This window comes from Nomascus leucogenys, chromosome 15 (assembly GCF_006542625.1).
Source record: "Nomascus leucogenys isolate Asia chromosome 15, Asia_NLE_v1, whole genome shotgun sequence".
In the NCBI taxonomy this organism is placed as follows: domain Eukaryota; kingdom Metazoa; phylum Chordata; class Mammalia; order Primates; family Hylobatidae; genus Nomascus; species Nomascus leucogenys.
In genome coordinates, this window is record NC_044395.1 from 55,873,428 (window position 1) to 55,887,885 (window position 14,458).

The 14,458-nt window shown below is 35.5% G+C and overlaps 1 long non-coding RNA gene across 1 annotated transcript; it reads left to right on the forward strand.

The window, feature by feature from the left end:
• The first annotated feature begins 2,493 nt into the window (after positions 1-2,493).
• On the forward strand, positions 2,494-14,210 carry LOC105739163. The gene is made up of 3 exons (XR_001115050.2): positions 2,494-3,315; positions 4,712-4,802; positions 13,581-14,210. It is a non-coding gene; the product is annotated as an uncharacterized LOC105739163 (long non-coding RNA).
• Positions 14,211-14,458: the final 248 nt, after the last annotated feature.

A 14,458-nucleotide genomic window follows, 5' to 3' on the forward strand; every position in this document is an offset into this window, starting at 1 on the left:
TCCACTGTGGACAGGCACTGTGCCTTTGCTTTTCTCTCCAGAAGGGCCTCCTCCTCCTCCTCTATCTTTTGACAGTGATTGACAGCTACAACAAGTTGTTGTGTCAAAGCTCCTGCAAGTCAATTATGAAAATGATGTGCACTTGCTTAACGATGATTGTAAATTGCTTCTGGCTGATCTGAATAATGAGTTGCAGTGATGCTAATCAACATTGGGCATATATAGTACCTTGTTCACGCCATCAGGTTTGCAGCTGCAGCTAGTTCACCTAAATGAGAGTGTTTTCAAATTTCTCATGGGCTGAGGCAGGATGCTCACAATGAAGAAATCAGGAGAAGAGGTGAGGTTGGACTCAAGAAAAAAAGGTAAAACAAAGCAACAATCATTTTTCACAGTTGTATAAGCCCTATTTGTATCAGTCCCTTATGACTCTGGTTTATGGAAGCAGGAAGGAAGCCAACATTAGCTAAAGCCAGATCCTTTACATATATGTAATGATATGTAACGGGTTTTATCATTGAATCTTCACGGAAGCTCTGTGAAGCGACTATTGTTAATGAAACTGAAAATTTGTGCATGTATTCTATGAAACTGGCGGGTGTTACCAAGCCAATGGGTAAGTAAGGATTTAAATTTCACCTATTTAATTTCCAAGCTCAGTCTATCCTACCAGTATTACCAAAAAATACTATTACAGAACATCTGATTTAAACAATCCCCATGTACTTGTTTAAAGTCCAGCTTCCTCGGCCCCACCCCACACATACTAGGTCAGAATCTCTGCGGGATGCATGTCACAAGTTCCAGGAATATACAGTCCTAACAAGTAAGTCCAGGTAGTATTCATATACATGCTTGATAATAATTTTACCTCACCTGGAGTATTCTTGCTGTCTCTCAAAATCTCAAAGTTCTGTAAGACTCACCACAGCTAAGCATTTCAATTCATCACAAAGACTTACTAATTTGGCTTTATTCACTATATCTGAGAGGGTTTTTTCTTTAGAAATTGGAGAAATACCGTTTTAATTTATTATTGCATAACCTGCAACTTTCCTATTCTTTCCTCTTTCTCACAAATTGCTTTGTGTATCATACTGGGTCCTTTTACGCAGTTTAAATGAGGCTTGGAACAAAATAAGGTGAAATGACCTAAGCAACATCATCATACATTGCAATATGCTTGGTTCAGAAAGTTATAGGTGGAAGAACACAGGACTAGAGGTTAAAAAAATAAATTTTAACACTGGGCTTCTCACTGTTTCTGTAACCTGTTGTCAATCCCTCTGGTTCATCTTTTTCTAGTAATAATAAAAGCCATAATTTATCAAGCTTACAAAATTAACTTTCTTTTCTACTTCAAATGAGGCATTGGTTTGCAAAAGCCAATTCAGAAATTGTTTGGCAGTTCCTTCAATTATTAAACATATATCCACTCAAAAACTTGTACACGTTATTCATTATTTCAAAAAATGGAAACAAATGTACATGAACTGGTGAATGGAAAAGTAAAGTGTGGTATAGCTATACAATAGTATATTATTGGATAGCAAAAAATAATGTAGTATGGATACATGATAAAACATGGATAAACATTTTGCTTAGTGAAAGAAGCCAGTTCTAAAAGATCACAAATTGTGTGTTTCCATTTATATGAAATATGCAGAATATGCAAAGCCATAGAGAATTAAAGTAGGTTAGTGGTTGTCTAGTTGGGAGGGGGATGACAGAGTAACTGCTAATGGGTAGAGGGTTTCTTTCTGAGGTGATAAAAATCTAAAATGGTGGTGGCTGCGCAACTCTACAAATATGCTAAAACTGATTGTACATTTTAAAGAGATGAATTGTAAGATATGTTAACTATATGTCAATAAAGCTATTTTAAAAAGTAAGGTATTAGAAAATAATATATTAGGCCAGGCGCAGTGGCTCACGTCTGTAATCCCAGCACTTTGGGAGGCCAAGGCAGGCGGGTCACAAGGTCAGGAGTTCAAGACCAGCCTGACCAACATGATGAAACCGTGTCTCTACTAAAAACTCAAAAATTAGCCTGGTGTGGTGGCATGTGCCTGTAACCCCAGCTACGCAGGAGGCTGAGGAAGAAGAATCACTTGAACCCGGGCGGTGGAGGTTGCAGTGAGCCGAGATCGCACCACTGTATTCCAGCTTGGGCGACACAGCAAGGCTCCATCCCCCGCCGGCAAAAAAAAAAAAAGAAAACAATAGATTATACAGCAATTGTGCCTATGTTGTTTTTACTTGAAGCAGTGGTTCACAGCATCAGTAAACTCTTATTATTTTTAGAACAGAAACTTATAAGAGGAGCAATTTATGGTTGTTCTGAGTGTTAACTAAGAAGTCTGGAAATTAGAAAATATGCCAATAAAAATATCAGGGTCATTATATATGGTTTTGGAATCTGGGACAATCAGTATCAGTGTGATGTAAATCAGTTCTTGAACGTCATGATAAAGGAAACTGAAGTAGGTCAATCTAGAATGATACTTGCTGGATGGATTGAAAAAGTGAAGCTTTAGCAGCAAGTAGAAAAACTGAAGCATCAGGTGCAGTAACTCATCCATTGAGTGAAAAGGTTCTTCCCATGTCCCCACTCTCAGAAATGCATTCTGAAATTTGGAAGAAACAAGACATTACACAAGTACATGGCTTCACTACCAAGGAGAAGGGCAAAATACCATCTTTGATTTAATTCCAGGCTTCAGTCTCTAATTCTATGGCAAAGATTGCTCATGAATTATTTGTTCCTCTGCCAAGCTCAACAGGGATAACTAGCCTTGCTCTGGGAATAGGAGTTTGATGATTGGGTTGCATGAACCCTGGAAGCCTGGAATATTCATCTGTTTCTATTTGCACATTTTTCTGTCCCTCCTGACTGCAGCACTCCCCAAACCTACATGGAAGAGCTAAAATCAATTCTGGTAAATCTCATCAACTTCTAGGACACTGTGGTAGATTTCCTTCATAGCATTAACTGGAAGAAACATTTTCTTACTCAGTCACTACATTTGTCAAGAAATAATGCTATGGTTGAATGCTGCACGAAATGATAGAGATTAACAGTAGCACAATACTAGACATTTCTTTTTTGCTATTCCACTTAATGCCTGATGTAACCTCATGAGGTAGATGTTGTACCCCTGACTTTAGAGATAAGAAAACTGAACTTTTGGGAGGTTAAATAACTTACTTACAGTCACATAGTCAAGAAATGGAGATGGCAAGAGTTCAGGTCTAGGTTTCTCTGATTGCAAACACTATAACCTTTCTATTGCTTCACTCCGTTTGGCTTTAAAGGTAAGCTTTATAAATAAGCTCATAACAACCTTAAACTTTCAGAAAGAGTCTTAGCAAATTATGGCTCAGATAGCAAGAAGGGCATGAATAAAGGTTTTGACATTGAAAAGAATGCTAACGTTGACTAAACACTAATTAGGTGCCAGGTGATTTCACAACAATAACAATTGTGAATGTTAATTTTTGTTTAGGCTACAGATGGGGAAAATGAGGCACAAGGTAGCAAATTACCTTGGTAGTTTTCGTTTTTTTGCTTGATGATATTCTGCCTGTCCCTAGAATCTATGTTCATTCTAATATTCATGCTGAATGTGTAGAAAAAGAATGAAAAGACTTGAGCTGGAAAAGGAAGGATTACAAATCTAAGTAAAGCCACAAGAGTTGATACGGTACATATTGCTAACAGTATCAAAGGCCGATGTGAAGACCTTTAATTTTAATTTGTAAACACCTTTTCAAGAAATAAAGGGGTTTGATCTGCCAGAGTAGTTAATGTATTTGAGAGTGTAAGTTGGATTCACTGCCTCCAGGAATTCTACAAATTTTGTGATTCCATGCTCCTTATTCCACATATTTCTTTGTAGCAGATACTGATGTGTTCAAGAGCTGAATTAAAAGCCACATACCATTCAGAACTATGTACCATAGTACCACAGGAGATAAGATTCTCATTCAACCTGAAGGGTAGTGTGTTTCTGGGAGACCTTCTGGTGCAGACCATGTCTTAGCTATAACTTCAAGATCCAGTCAAAATTAGCAAGGTCCAAGACAGGGGATGGGGAGAAGATGATAAGGAAGGGGAGGAGTGTAAGGAGATAAGATTATTGTTTGGTTACAACTTTACTCATCTATCAATAGGAGCTTTCTGGTCAAAAAAAGGTGGCACCACTTCCTTAGGATAGGCTTTAGAAGGTGAAGTAATTAAGCAAGGCTTGTATTCAGGTAAAAAAGTGACAATGGGAAGTCAAAGAGATTTATAATTATCGACTCAAGAGAAAAAAGTATGGCTATATTTTCCAAAGTGGGTGATGTATAAGGTAATTTACAGAGAATACATGAGTTTCCATGCTCAAATAAATTAGGAAAATGTATAGCTAATCAAAATTAAACTGGTTTCTTGACGGTATGCCTTTTTAGAACTTTTATTGCCCTAATATGCATTTTAAATCTCTAAGGGAAAAACATAATATGCAGTGTTTATTAAATTTATTTGATCTCAGATCACTTTTTTTTGTAGAGCAACCTAAGGAATTAATGTTCAAAGAGATAGAAATTTGGGAATCACTGGTTAAAAGAAAGGTCTTTTATATCTAACAATATTGGACTAAATCCCAACCTATTAGGCATAACTGTAAAATTATGGGACAGTTACTCATACCTTTAGCTGATTCCCTAGCTGTTAAATGAGAATGACCATAATACCCCAGAGAACTTCTGTGAGGATTAAATGGATATGCAAAAGCTCTTGACATAATACCTGGCTCAAGGTAAGCACTCAATACTTGGTCGCTGCTAGTATTATTGTTAACATACTTCAAAAAAAGAAACAGAAGCTTATTGTTATATTCAGTGAAGTGACATTAAGGAGAGGGGTATGAATCTTATAAATATTCATTTTGCACAAATGCTATACATTATTTTAATGCTAGCAAATTTAAGGTAGAGAAGTGAAGGAAATTGTGTTGAGATTCAGAAAAAAAAAAAAAAAAAAAACAGTCTCCCAATAAGAGGCCAGACAGTAGCTGATTTCTTACCAGAAGTGCTGAGGTGGTTAAATAGTGTCCCTGTTATTGCAGAACTTAGTGCAGTTGGTGAAAAGACATTTAGATAATTAAGATGTTATGTTTTAATCAAGAACAGGGTGAGTGCCAGAATCCACAACTTTAAGATGTCATTTCCAAAGGCTGACCAATAACAGCTTATAGAAAGCGTGGCAGGAATTGCTGGTTTTCTCCTTACCAACACTCTTTCCTCTAACCCACCACTCCTTCTTTTCCTCACTTGGATTGGATGGCATTGAAGACAGGGCTTTATGCCAGGGAATAAGTCTTGGATGCGTTAATTATACTTTATCTTCTTGAAAAAAAAACATGGATAGAGTTTGATGCAGCAAAGATAAAAAATGATGGTTCTATATAGACTATGAACATTTCTTTATGATTCCTGGATTCATTGCTTCTATAGTATTAAACAAATGAAATCAGTACTCTACCTTTAATGTGTGTTGATTACTAATTTGAAAATTAAAATATTCTATCCTGAATAGTCTTCGATCCAGGAAATCTATTATCTGTTTAAAATTACTATGTACTGGTTCTCTAGTTTCATTGCATTAACTCTCTGACTTGTTCTCTATTTTTTTTCCTACCTCCATACTTTCAACGGAAAGTCACTGGATTAGTAGGCAATCTTTCAAGGACGTACTATGTACATTTCCAATCCTATTAGTGCTCATATGATAATGCTGCAGTGTGTACAAGAACTCTTTCAAACCAGAGGACACACATGTTTTTGAGTGTTTGAATCTGTTCCAGGAGCTACTCCAAGAATGCTACATTTATATATCAACCATTATCAATATAATTTCCTTTTGGATTACTGCTTATTTATTTTAATTTTTTATGCCTGTTATCATAGTTTCCTTTTCATTATAATAAAGATCACTTCACCTTGGAAAGTTTCTTAGGACAGCCACTCTATGGGCTCAAATCCATTAGTGCTGTTTGTTAACTTGGAAATGGACCAAGTTCTTGGCCATAGTTTGAACATTAAAAGTGCATCATCTTTGATGGGGAAGATAAAAGTAGTCATTGCTGTGGCTTTATAAAGTTGTTAGACTAGAATATCAAACTGTTTCACAGCTATTCTATTACAATCACAGACTGAAAATATCTTTTTCTTTCCTTGTTCTAAATGTTTTGGTAGGCAGTGATGTTTTCACTAATGCACTGTTGTATGATGGCTTTACTTTTACTTGTGTCAGTCTTGGAAACAGAAAAGGAGAATCAGCATATTTCTGTATATATAATATGCCTGTCAACTTTTACGCTATGCCTCCTTTACAGACATACAGTTTAAGAATTTTAGAATTCATCTACTTCTGTCCCTTAATTTTTTCCTACTCATCACCAAAATAAAATTCAAAACCTTTAGTTCAAAATTTCAGCTTATTCACAACGTAGCCCTTCTTCTGCCCTCCATCTCCTCATATTCCATGCTACAGACAAATGGAATAGCCTCTGTTTTCAATACACACCATTTAGTAACAGCATGCCTTGACAACTCTGTTATTTTGGTCTGAAATGCCTTCTACTCCCTTCTTTTGTCTGACTAAAATCCTACTGAGCTTTCTTACTTGAGCTCATATAATAATCTTACCCAAATGAGCTCAGTTGTTCCATCTTCTATTTCTTTTCATGTGTGTGTGTGTGTGTTTACATACCTGACTCTTCAACTGGACTGTATTTTATTTGAAAATAAAGATCAAATCTTGTCAATTCTTCATGATCTGTCTCTAGTCCTAGGATGGAAATAAAATATTTCCAAATTTAAATCTCGGTTCCAACACTTATAACACTTATTCTATGTGCTTTTGAAAAGGATCACCGAACCTTCTCCTCCTCTGTAAAACTGAGGTAATATCTAAATTGCCAAGGAACCCTTTCAAAAACCAGACTTTCCAGTTCTCTTAGATTAAAAAAGACTTATTATTCCCTTATGTGTAGAGATCAACTGTCATAAATTCTATGATCTTCTCTTGTTATAAACCCTAGCTTTGTAAATGCTGTCCTCCTAGTTCAGATCCTTAAAGAACTACATAATGACTGTGTTAAGGCTCTATAATAAATAAACTGATTATCAAATAGATTGGCTAAGTGTGAACTGTCTATTAGAGATTAACACTTATTAGCAAAACTACTACTAGTAAAACAAAGACTTTTTAGAGTAATTAATGATTTACTGAAGATATCACTTTGTATCATTATCTAGATTGTTTTTACCATCATACACTAAGATGTTCCAATGGATTTAACTTATTTGGATTGATTGTTTTCAAGAGAGACAGGACTGTACACTAGATAAAATCATGGGTGCTGAAATTAGGCCTAGGTGCAGACTCTTGCTTAGCCACATTGTGGCTTCATGACTTTAGATAAGTTACTAAAACCCCTGAAACTTCAGTTTTTTTCATTTGTAAAATAATAATCCTTATGATTTCTATTTTATAGTATGTTGTGAGGATTATAAAGAACATATAATTATAGAATTCAGAGTAAGTTGAGCACTCAACCCACTGTTAGATTTCCTGTAACAAAGTTCTTTCTCAAGCTCCACATTCATCAACTGAAGTTTATGTTGCACCAAACCGAAGATAAGTATGTGTGTGTGTGTGTGTGTGTGTGTGTGTGTATATATATATTTTTTTTTTCTTTTATAGAAACCTTTATCTTTTGTTTTGTTTTGTTTTTTCTTTCTCTTTGAAGGACTCTGTTACACAGAAGGCAAAAGCATAAGATTAGATTTAGCCCATCCCTTTCCAGACCATAACTCAAGAGTTGCCAAGATCTGCCAGTTCTCCTTTGGCCAGGTCTGTTCCCACCCAGTAAATCCAGCCTCCATGAGCAGTACCATATCAGGGCCACCTGTCATACCTCACTTTGATCATTCTTACATTCTCACACCATCAGCCTGACACTCTGCATTCTACTCCCTCCCTTTCAAATCGGCTTAGATCCTACCATCGATTATATTCTGTCTCACAAACACATTTCTTCCTTTTTTTTTTTTTTTTTTGCCTTCTATGTTTTTACTCATTTCGTCCCTGGAGATTTCAATTCTGTCCTCCCATCCTCCATGCTGCTTATCAAAAATATTAATTATCCTGTCTTAAGTTTTAATCTTTATTAAGTGTTTGCTTACTTTGTGTCAGCAGGTGTGCTGGGTGCTTTGACAAATGCTATCTAGCGTATCTGCTTCTCACAACCACCGAAAACTCTCATTAGGTGAAAATATTATTATCCCTTTTTGACAGAGAAGAAATCAAGGCTGCAAGAGGTTAAGCACTTTGCTAACAGTCATAATAGCTGTAAAGCTAGGATGAGTCCAGGACACTCTAATTCAAGAGTGCTGTCTCTCAAGCTGTAAGAGAAACTGCTGTATTGCTCAGGATTCTCTAGAGAAACAGAACCAATATGAGATACACACACACACAGAAAGAGAGAGAGAGAAGAGAGAGAAATAGTTATTTTTGGAACTATAACAATTGGCTCATGTGACTACAGAGGCTGAGAAGTCTCATGATCTGATATCTTTAAACTGGAGAACCAGGAAAGCTAGTAGGGTAATTTAGTCCTAGTTCAAAGGCCCAAGAACCAGGAAGAACAATGTTCCAGGATAGGAAAAGATGGATGTCCCCACTCAAACAGAAAGGAAACTTGGTCTTCCTCTGCCTTTCTGTTCTATTTAGACCCTCAAAGGATTGGATGCTGCCCAACCTCATTGGTGAAGATCTTCTTTACTTGTTTGCCAATTCAAATATTAATCTCCACAAACACCCTCATAGACATAGACCTTAATACTCCCTTGCCTTGAGTGACTTGCTCAAATTTTCCTTTTCCTGATCTTCTCTGGCAACTTTTCCTTTTTTTCTCTATGTCTGTAACCAATTTATACGTATTTTACAGGACTTGTCATATCTTGTTTTGTAGTGCAGCTTTTGCATGTATAGCTAATCTTTTTTACTGGGTTTTTTAATTTGATGAGAACTTACACCATTTCCTTTCCAACTTTTATTTCTTGTGGTGTCTTGCACAATCTTATATAAAGCAGGTATTCAGTAAATGTAGAATTGAACTAAAATGAATTAAATTGATTGCATTGATGCAGTGTTCACAGTTATTTAAAAGCAGAACCTGGAGTTGAACTCAGGTTTCTCCTAAAACACATTGTCCTTAAAACCTCATACTGTGCAGAGAAAACAGATGTGGATTTTGAATGTACCTCTGCCACTTAGCAGGACTGTGTCTTTGGGTGAGCTGCTTTGCCTTTCCTGATACATAAAATGGGAAAATAATGCCTATATTGCAGGCGTGCTGTGGGAATTAAAATAGAAAGCATATGTAAAGCATTTAGCATATGTAAAGCATTTAGCATATGCTTGACCCCTCCTGGCAAACAATAACTGGTAGTTGCATTCAGTCTCGCCTTTGTATTACATAACGATATAAGAAGTTTCTTTCCAGAAACAGCCTTGTTTCCAGTGATTTTTTTTTTTGAGACATTGAAGTGAGAATGAGAAACTCTGAGTGAACAAACAGAATTGCTTGTAACTAGAGTGACTGTCAAGTCTTCTGTGAAGCATCAGCGATCTTAGAAAGCTCTCCAGGTATATTGGAAGAACAGTGAGGCAGTTGTAGATTACAACTAAGCCTGATAATCCCCACTTCAGTTTCATTCCAATTAAGCTTTAAGTAGTGGTTGACAGAAAATGGTTGGGAAAATTAAATAAATAAATAATAATTTTTTTAAAAAAAAGCTTGATCCAGAACAGAACATTAGCGTGAACCCAAGAGCATTAGGATTCAGATATGTGAGGCTGCCTGTGAAGTGGCCGTCTTACGAAGAGTGACCCAGAGCAACCCTAACCATGAAAGACAAAGTGGCAACTAAAACAGGAGATAATATTCAGAAAAGGACATTCACAGAAGAGCCATCCCACTCTGTGTCTTACCCTGGCACATGAGGCACTTTGGTCTTCTCTGTGAAGTAGATATTCTGGTCTTCTGCCCCCTCAATTTTGTAAGAAAGGAAATAGAGCTTTATTTTATTAGTACAGATCATCTAATCTCTGCTAATAGGATATCCATAAAGATGGATTCAGGTAGAGACTATAAGTTTACATTTTAAACAAATGAACAGTGCACTATGGAACAGAATAATATATCAGATGTAACTTAGAAATCTACTAAAGATAGATTTATTCAACAGATATTTGTTGTATTAAAGTATCAGAGGAACAGACTGACTTATCAGAGGAACAGAGGTCATAGCTATTGAATATATGCCATGTATCAAGAATAATGTTGTAAATTTAGATATAGTATTAAAAAAATACCATGTTCTCAAATATCTCTTGGTATGTAGGAAACAAAGAGAAATGAACAACTACAAATCAGTGTGAGAAGTGAGAAGTCCTCTGCTACAGAAAATTACTAAAATACCATTTTCTTTTACATTATCTTAGGTATTATAGTAAAGTTTCTGTTTTAACCCATTTAATTTTTCTCAAAACTTTATTGGGTACGTACTATTGTTTCCCCTAGTTTAAGATAAGAAATTCAGAGAAGGGAATCGGATTTTGTATAAGCAACAAGATGTCAGAGGTGAAGTTTGAGCCTGGCTTCAAAGTCTGTACTTTTAAATTCTATATAAACCATACCCTTAAGATGCTTTTGGAAATAGCATTGCAAGAGAAAATACAGTATATCAAACTAAATTAAATGCAGATAAACGGCAAATAATTTTTAGCTTATGTATTTTCCGTGCAATAGGTGGCATATGTTTATATTTAAAAATATGTGATGTTTTGCTGAAACTTAAGTTTGATTGCATAGTCTGTAGTTTTATTGGCTGAATCTAGCAACCCTACTTGAATTAAAAAGGAGTCTTGCCATGGCACAGGAGAGACCAAAGATAGATATAAAATGTTTAAGCGACTTTATTTGATTTGAGAGTCATATTTTTTTCTGGTTTTATTCCTTGGTTGCATTTTAAATTTATGTGGTAAAGATCATGTTGCACCACGTATTGTTGTCTGCCTGATTTCATTATTATTATATCAAAAGCATATTCTTATGCCAAGAAAATTGTGTAAAGAAGAAAGATAATAGAACGAAGATAATAGAGCACGTCTCACTGGGTACTCTAAATTAAATGATGTAATGTACCTAAAGTCTGGCTCTAATGTCTGGCATCTAGCAAGTCCCCAGTAAAGGGTGATATCGGATATAGTGGAGTTGTTATGTTGGTCATGAACATTAATGTTTTTGCTACTGCTGCTACTTCTATAGTTATTACTGAAATAGTAAAGTGATAGTATTGATTCTCACAATAAAATCCTAATATAGCCAGGGCTGAGAAAATGATGATCATTTTCATGATGAAAAACTTACCAGAGGAACAGAGGTCGTAGCTGTGACTCAGGTCTTCTTCATCCTAATTCAACTCTTCGTCTACTTATTATCATAGATTTAGCATATATGGATATAATGGTTAATTTTATGTGTCAGCTTGACTGGGATATCTCTGGGCTATATCTGGATGCCAGATATCTGATTAAACATTATTTCTGGCTGTGTCTGTGAAGGTGTTTCTGGAAGAGGTTAGCATTTCAACTGATAGACTGAGTAAAGCTCATGGCCCTCACTAATGTGGGTGGGTGTTATCCAATCCCTTGGGTACCTGCATAGAACAGAATTGTGGAAGGTTGAATTAACTCTCTTGAGTGCTTGAGCTGACATCAGTCTGAATCTATCTACAATGGTCTTGTTCTCAGGCCCTCAGACAGACTGAAATCTATACCACTAGCTCTCTAACTCTTAGGGCTTTTAATTACACTGCTGGCTTTCCTGCTTCTCCAGCCTGCAGACTGTAGAACTTCTCAGCCTCCATAATCTCATGAGCCTGCATCTTACATTAAATCTCTCTATCTATCTATCTATCTATCTATCTATCTATCTATCTATCTATCTATATCATCTAGAAACAAGTAAAAAGTCAAACAAATGAACAAAACCCAAACTATCTATACCTAAATTACACTGCATTTAATATGAATTACCCCTATACTGACAGATTGTTTACCAGTAAAAAACTGGCCAAAGTGTAATAAGCCTATTAAATTCAGCTGATCCTGAAATAATACATTGTCTCACAAAAATTCGAAGAGAATGGGAGATAGATATTAAAGTAATCCTGGGAAACATTTTATTAAAATTAGAATGTTTAAGTGAAAATTCACTCATTCAGAGAATATATTTGAACATCTTTCTGTATGAAAAACTTCATTACAAATGGGACCTGTACACAGAAACATCAGTTTGGTTTATTATCCTTGAGGAGTTTATAATTGGAGGAACAGAGAAACACATAAAAGAAATAATCATGTCACCTGAATGACCTCAAACGCTGCAGCTTTCCAAGTACTCTTTCCTTAACTATCCCTATAGTAGTCCCAGTACTCTTAGGTAGTCTAGTTTACCCTTCACATACTTTCTGAGGATCCTGAGACATTTGTACATTTTCTGTTCTAGAAACTCAAAATCCCAATAATACTAAAATATATGCAGCTCCCTGGCAAAAAGTGGCCTCAGAGCCTTTGCTTATACTGTTTTTTCTGTCTAGAAAGCCCTGCCCACTCCACTACTTGGCTAACTTTGTCAATAAAGTCTTATTAAAGCCATTTCCTTTTCTTAGCCCATTCAGTCATTGCTGTCATGATTGATTTTTAGTTATTATTTATCAGATAATATACGTAAAAAGTAGCATGAAACGGGGGAGGATATTGGCTTAAGTGTTTACTCATCAGTGTGCCTATCCAGATGATGTTAATTACTATGCAGTTTCCCTAAGCCTAAGTTTTCTTATCAGTAATTTAAAAAAATATAATAATGATTCTACAGAATGAATGTATTAATATATTAATATTCTATAGAATTAATATATTATTAATATATTAATATTCTATAGAATCATTATTATATCTTTTAAAAGATATGTTAATGTATTAATATATTAATATTAATATTAATTATATTAATATATTAATAATATATTAATATTCTATAGAATTAATATATTATTAATATATTAATTCTATATAATTATTATGAAATCAAATTAGAAAATCTGAAATGCTCCCATGAGGTATATAGTACAGATTAATTCAATAAACAATAGGTATTATCATTTATTTTATTAATGAAGTCTAATGAGGAAGCTGATTGAAATTTATAAAATTTTGAATAGGCTGAATTTTAAGCAAAATAATTTTGTAACAATCATATAAGGCATAGAAATTCTTCTGAAATTGGCCAACAATCTAATGGTAGCTCTTCCTACAGAGTAAACAAAACTCTCTTGTTCTAGTAATCTATTGCTCTGAAGCAAATCATCTCAAAACTTACTTGCTTTAGACAATACCAGTCATTTATCTGCTCACAAATAAGGTAGAGTTTGGCTGAGACAGCCCTTCTTGGATCCACCAGACATTTGGGGAGGCATTCAACTGGGACTTGCAGGATTCACTTTCAATGTGGCTCACCCACATGGCCAGGAGTGCAGACCAGGACCAGCTGTTTTTCTCCACATGGGTTTCTTCAAGGACTTCTTGGGCTTCTTCATAGCATGCCAGCTGGATTTCGTGAGTAAGCTTCTTAAGAGACAAAAAATGGAGGCTGCCAGTTTAATAAAGCCTGTGCCAGAAACTGGTACAGCATCACTTCCTCCATACTCTTTTAGTCAAGCAGTCATAGGGCCCAGATTCAAGGAGAAAAACATAAACCCTACCTTTTGATAGAAATAATTTTCACTTGAAAACTTTGGGGGCATGTTTCAAAAGTATTACATCTCTCAAACCTCCTGGCAGTCAATGCCAGAGCCAGGATTTAACTGCAGGTTTATTTGATGCCAAAGCCCATTTTACAAAGACTAGAACAGACCTGAGGAGAAATATAGCAGGTTTAAGTAATTTCCCATGGGGAAATGAAAACTCTGAATCCAAAGTCTTTAAATTAGCTACTACGCTATGGTTCACAAGATGAAATGGAGTGCTGCATGGCAGTACATTTTTAAATTGTGATGCTTTCTATCAATAAACTGTTTGTAAATGAAGTAAATTATGATGTAGACTTGTGGTTTTAGCCATATGGGCTAGACTACTATTATGAGCTAGAGAGGTAGTTCCAGTGTCCTTTGTGGTTAGATTGGTCATATGACTGAATTGTAGCTAATAGAATATGATCAAAAATGATATATACAACTTATAGCCATGAACATAAAACACTTCCACATGTTCCTCTATGGGTTTTGCTCCTTTCACCTTGGGAAAGGAGATGATCTCAAGGGCAACCTCGGGAACTATGAA